Source organism: Triticum aestivum, chromosome 7B (assembly GCF_018294505.1).
Source record: "Triticum aestivum cultivar Chinese Spring chromosome 7B, IWGSC CS RefSeq v2.1, whole genome shotgun sequence".
Taxonomy (NCBI): domain Eukaryota; kingdom Viridiplantae; phylum Streptophyta; class Magnoliopsida; order Poales; family Poaceae; genus Triticum; species Triticum aestivum.
The window spans coordinates 405,111,976-405,117,745 of record NC_057813.1 but is presented as its reverse complement, the minus strand read 5'-3'; the positions used below and the strand labels follow the sequence as shown (position 1 = coordinate 405,117,745).

The 5,770-nt window shown below is 45.4% G+C and overlaps 1 long non-coding RNA gene across 1 annotated transcript; it reads left to right on the top strand.

The window, feature by feature from the left end:
• Positions 1 to 2,393: 2,393 nt before the first annotated feature.
• LOC123158831 (uncharacterized) lies at positions 2,394 to 5,226 on the top strand. The gene is made up of 4 exons (XR_006479369.1): positions 2,394 to 3,285; positions 3,880 to 4,468; positions 4,553 to 4,641; positions 4,737 to 5,226. It is a non-coding gene; the product is annotated as an uncharacterized lncRNA (long non-coding RNA).
• The last annotated feature ends 544 nt before the right edge of the window (positions 5,227 to 5,770 follow it).

Below are 5,770 nucleotides of genomic sequence, written 5' to 3'. Positions count from 1 at the left end.
CTAATTTGGTGCTTGGCACATGGCCCCGGATGCTGAATTGCTTCTAGCAATGTTATCGACCTTCCAGAATTTGTTTGCATAATTGATGTACAAATATTTCTCCAGCGACATGAAATTGTACAATGCTCTGAAGCTTTCAGCTTTTGTTTCATGTGTCTTGTTAGCTGGAAGGTTGTCTCGCTACAACATCAATCAAATACTAGAAAGGAAACTAACATCCATGCTCTTTCGAAAAAAAATATATAAAAACTAACTTCCTTGCTAATGCATCTCAGTGATTAGCAGATCAGAGCTAATATTTACATCACAGCTAAAGACAAAGTTGTGAGAAGGTGTTAAATTAAAATTGATCCATGCTTTCATTGGCAGCAACTTCCCCCTAGCTCTGTCTATATCAACAAGGCATGTTGGGAAACAAAGTAGCTGTCAGGAGCATGGAACATTCTGATCATTTTGTGTAGTTCCACTAAAATAGAGTTGAGCATCCATGTTCCAAAGATATTGAGTAAGTGTGATTACAATAATAGAGGACTGTTGATGAAACAATACACACACAAATAGAAGCCGGTCACCTTTGCAGTCTCTCTTAAGACTGACTAGTTGGAGAAGATTAAGCAAATAGTTGGAGAAGATTAAGCTCGAAGTTGGATGAGGAGGGTAGAGCAAAACCAATCTCCCTTTGTGCAGTCCCACTGAAATGTACAAACATTGCCCGCGTGACATTTCGGCAAAGCTGCACAAAACACTCTTAAGAAAAAATTGATTTGTGCAGTTCACCAAAAGGTTGCAATAGTGACGAGGTAAAATGGATAGCCTTGTTTGCAAAAAAGAGGTAGAAAGGAAACAATTACTGGCCAATAACATTTTATGATACATACGCTGATAAAAAATAAGCATATTACTTGTCCTAAGGGAAGATAGCAACACAATTGTTTATGTAAAACGGTGTGAGGATGAGATTGCAACATGGAAAGTACGCAGGCTGAGCTACGCTTTGGGCAAAGATCTAGGGAAGATCCACATGCAGGATTTTCAGCAACGTGGGAAGATGGACAGTGGAGCAAGGCCGGAGGAAGCTGTACATGAGGGTAGTCAGGGTGTAACTGGGAGGGCGCCGACGGCCGGGATCTGCCCATACCACGCTAGAGGTTCGTCAGAGAGAACGTCGGATATCGTAGATCGGGACATGCTGCCTCGACGCCATTGAACGGAGAAATGATGCACATCCTCCCTTTCCGCCAGCGGACGGGATGCGGCCGGACCGGTGACCAATGTTGAGAGAGAGAGGGCCATCGCCGCCATGTGTGAGATAGTGTGACGAGAGACAAAGCCCGACAGGCAGGCTCCATTGTATAGAGTGGAGCGGATTTCGTTTTTCTCGATACCAATCACTCTATATTCTGTACATGCCATTGAGAAATATAACTTTATTTAAAACTAACGTGTCACGTCGAACTTTGTTCTGTGTATGCGTGGTACACGACCCTCCTTCAAGTAAACAATCGCTCCACGCGTCAAATTATCACGTGGGTTGCCTTTTCGTTTAGAAATGAGCTCCACCGTGTACCCGCGCGGGTGTGCCGGGAACGAGACGTGAGTACATGCGTCATGCGTGCACCTCTTCTCTACGTGCAGGTACCCCACGTAAGTGGGTGTGTGTGAGAGAGATGATTTGTGCGAAACAGAGGCAATGTGTCGATGATATCTCAAACTAAAAAAATGTAACACATGCAATGTGTGTGGAACAGAGGCCTGGATATATCATATATAGAGGGGAGCGATCTACGAGAAGAGATTGGAGGGATCATCGGGGTGAGATATCGATAGAATCAGAGAGAGGGATGAAGTGTGTGGGTGCACGATCGATAAAGAGTGCCATCGAATTTGTGTTTGCCCACGTCAAAGATATAGGGTGGCTGGCCTACTAGAATGTGAGAGGGGAGAGGTGCATTTTGTCTTTGTGGCATGGATACCTACCTACGGCGTTCGACTATTGGTGTGTGTAGGGTGGTCAGAGACCTAACCATAGAGAGGTAGATCAACTGGTATATGCATGGAGAAGGAGAGAGACCAAGCTATGTATTGAGGAAGATCGATCGACATCCATGCATCTCTACTTCTAATGGAGCAGTTGGTAGTCTCCGTCGGTCAATTTTCGTCCCACCAGAGATGGTTTATTTTCGTCCTCAATCCCACCTCCCACCTCCCAGCGAATTCCGCACTGAACCGACAAGCGTCAAAAAAAAAAACTGAGATTGCAATGGGACAAGGGTGCAAACCTCCGGTCAATTGAAAGAAAAACGGATGTAAAAAAACTCTACGAAAATTAACCTACGAAAATTAACCAATAAAAAAACAGATGCTAGGGCAGGTACGAGCGGTTCCTGCTGCCCTTGAATCCCCTCGATCTGTTTCCTCATTCCATCATCAAGGACGCTCTAGCTGCGGAGCCCTTCGCCACCTCCGAGATCCGCCGCCGCCACCCTCTCTGATTCTTGTCGACGCTGCCGGCGACGCCATCCGGCTCTCGCGTCAGCTGCCACCAACGTGGCTCCACCCCTGTCTCCCCCATCGATCCCCAGCACCTCCTCGCTGTTCCCCCCTGCGCGCGCCCCTGTGGGCTGCGGCTAACCCTAGACGCCAACTCGTGTTGCGGGCACTGAGGATGGGAGCGGGCGGCCGCATCGCTAAGGGGTTGGAGCGGCTGGGGCGTCACCGCCGCCGAACTCCGGGAATCGCCGCCGCCAAGTCTCCAGGGCAGGGCGGTTTCAAACCCTGCCGACGAACTCCAGGATACGCATAATCATTGCCGCCGCCCCCCTCCCCCGGCTGCCCCGCGGTCTTCTATCTCTCCCAACTCCGCTGTCGCGCCACGTCTTCCGTCTCTGCATGAATCGCGGCTGTGGCAGCCACTCCCCATGGCGGCCATCCTGGCACACCGTGTCCGGGATGATGGAGGTGATGTCGGCCAGGTCCCTGTTTCCGTCGGCATCTTCTGCGATGAGACCCGTGGGGGCAGGTTGCACGCTGCTCATCTGCGTCGATGGCGTCGGCGTGGTCCTTCCCCTGCCAAGCGTGGCTGCTCCTTGGCTGGATCATAGTGATGATACAGTCGGCTCGGCGGGGGCTAGGGATCTCGCTGGCTAGCGTTTATTTGATGTCCGGATGTTCCAATTGTGATGGAACAGACGTATAATGTACTGTACAAGAATTTGGACGAGGCTCATCGGCGTGGATGGTTGTGGCTTGGCTGCCGGGCACACAATCCATTGATTCACACATAAGGTTTGCCTTTTTTCTTCTCTTTGCATTCTTTTCTATTAAGTTTGCAGATTGTTTGTGTTGGCCAACGAAAACAGATTTAGGATCCTAGATTTATACAGTTTAAGAACTTACAAAGTTTAGCAAGTATATCTGGTTCTGAACTTTTGAAGAGTGCTTATAACAGTAATTTCTTCAGTCTTTTGTAATTCTGATTTAATATCGATTCTGTTGTAGTAGCATCCTTGTAGTTCACCATTGGAATGTGCACATTTAGTCTTTATTAGTAATACAGTTTCTTGATTCTTGAATTCTGAGCTGAATGTGCACATTTAGCAACCACTGCGTACGTACGTGCTCTAATGGAAAGAACGTAGCCGACACAGACCGTAGCCATCTAAACCAAGGCTCCTCCGCCCTACCGAGTCTTGCAAGCGATCGTCGTAAGAAATATTCCGTTTGATGCCGGCATGCGTTGTTGTTGCACTGTCGCAACCATCCATCTACACACCAAATGTATGCGAACAAGATTCATTGGGGTTCCTCTATTTTCCCATAGTTTTCCTCTTCTTTTCATGCAAGATCAGTCTCTGATCCACCTCACTCGCATGGATGCAGGTCAAAACCGAGTCGCGGTGTTCACAATGCTGGGCATTATTTATATCAAAGGACGAGGAGGAAGATTTGGATGACCGTAACCAAAATGGCAAGGGCAGCAACATGGTCGTCACCTGCAATGCCGATGGGTGCTGAGATTAAGATGTTTGGTTTATTTGTTGAAAGTTACATCCCATGTTTCATGATTTATTTGCCGCTGGTTAATCATGATATTTTGAACTGCTCTGACAATTGCTTGCTGTCTGCGTCTCTTACTTTCCAACTTGCTGCACATACAGATATACATCATTAGAATCTCTTTGTACTTATTCAACATGCTTCAGTTATGCTTCTTTGAAAATCCAGTTGTAGATGCAGTGAAGCCCCATTTAGATCTTGGCTATAGTATTATTCTTGTCTTATGACTTATGACGGATTGATATGTGATACCATGACATAGCATTGTGGTACCGTGGTAGTCACATTTGGTGGTAGTTCTGATTATTTGCTAGATTACGAGATAAGACCAAGTGCTTCTGCAACTCGGTTGCGGTTTTGATAGGAACATGAAGACTTGTGCCATGCCATGGAGCATGTTTGATTTAAAGGAGTAAGTCAACATACATCTTGTTTCTTATGTTTTATCTAGAGAAAATGATTGTTCCTTGTGAGTCATTTTCTTCTACAAATGCAGCATAGTTGCTCCAATATATTGAGCAGGGAAGAAGTTTGTTACAAGTGTTTTATAGAGTTGACGCAAGAGACATCCGACGGGATACATTGGTAGGCACTTCGTGAAAGGCGGACTCCATTTAATCCTTTCCAGTTGCTTACTGAACACCAAGCCCTATTTGATATGCTTGATGATTGTTATATAGGTGCAGGAATCGACGAAGAAGCTTCCGTTCAGCATGGTATCTCAATGGAAGAATATCCGAAGCAAACCTCCGCTACTTGTCTGTTCCCTTTCATTTGTCGTGGGAAGACCTTAGGAAGGTAGGAAGACCTTAGGAAGAGTGGGTGGGAGGAAGGGAGGCATGTGCTATAGATGTAGGCGAACAATGGTCCTTGGAAATTATTAGTACTTTACAAAATGTCTGTCCCCTGTGACGCCTACAATGAGCGAGAGAGGGTGGAAGGAAGGGAGACCGGAGGAAGGAAGATGGGGATATATGTAGAGAGAGGGAGATAGGAGGAAGGGAGATGGGCATATATGTAGAGAGAGGAAGATCAGAGAGGGAGGGAAGATTTACAGGACGATTGTCATTGAGCCACTCAAATATGTATGTCTCTGTTGCATCACACGGGCAATTAACTATAGAAAAATTCAAGGCTATTTTTTAAAGTGACATTTATTCACGCCGATAATTTCCAGGTACATCAGGTTGAACAATTTTGTTTATGTTTTGAGTGGTTAATATTCTTTACCGCTGGCCACATATCTCACTTGTGTTGGTCCCCTAGAATATGCTAATGTTTAGTTTCCAATTTTTCAACTATCAAATATCAGTGGACTTTACATGGTTTCCTACAAAATAAAAAATAAAATAGACTCATATGGCCCGAGTTTGTTTGCTCAGGAGGATTCTTTCATAGATTATAATAGTCAGTGGCTTAAAAGTATTGTCAGTGCTACAAACGTGAAACTGATGAAAGAAGAACATATTTGTACCTTATTGCCAGCTGACTATAAATGAAGAGCACCTCCAAAGTTCAATTCAATTAGCGACTAAACATTGTAATTCATGGTAGAAGAGATCCAGTCACGATGCACACAACATTAACTATACATAGTGTATGAGGATGACAGTAGTGCTCTCAGGACTGGTGCTTGTTTGAGAAGGTGATGACTCGACAATAAAAGTAAAATAACATAAAAGTAAATGGATAGGACCTTTGCAGATGGAAGCAT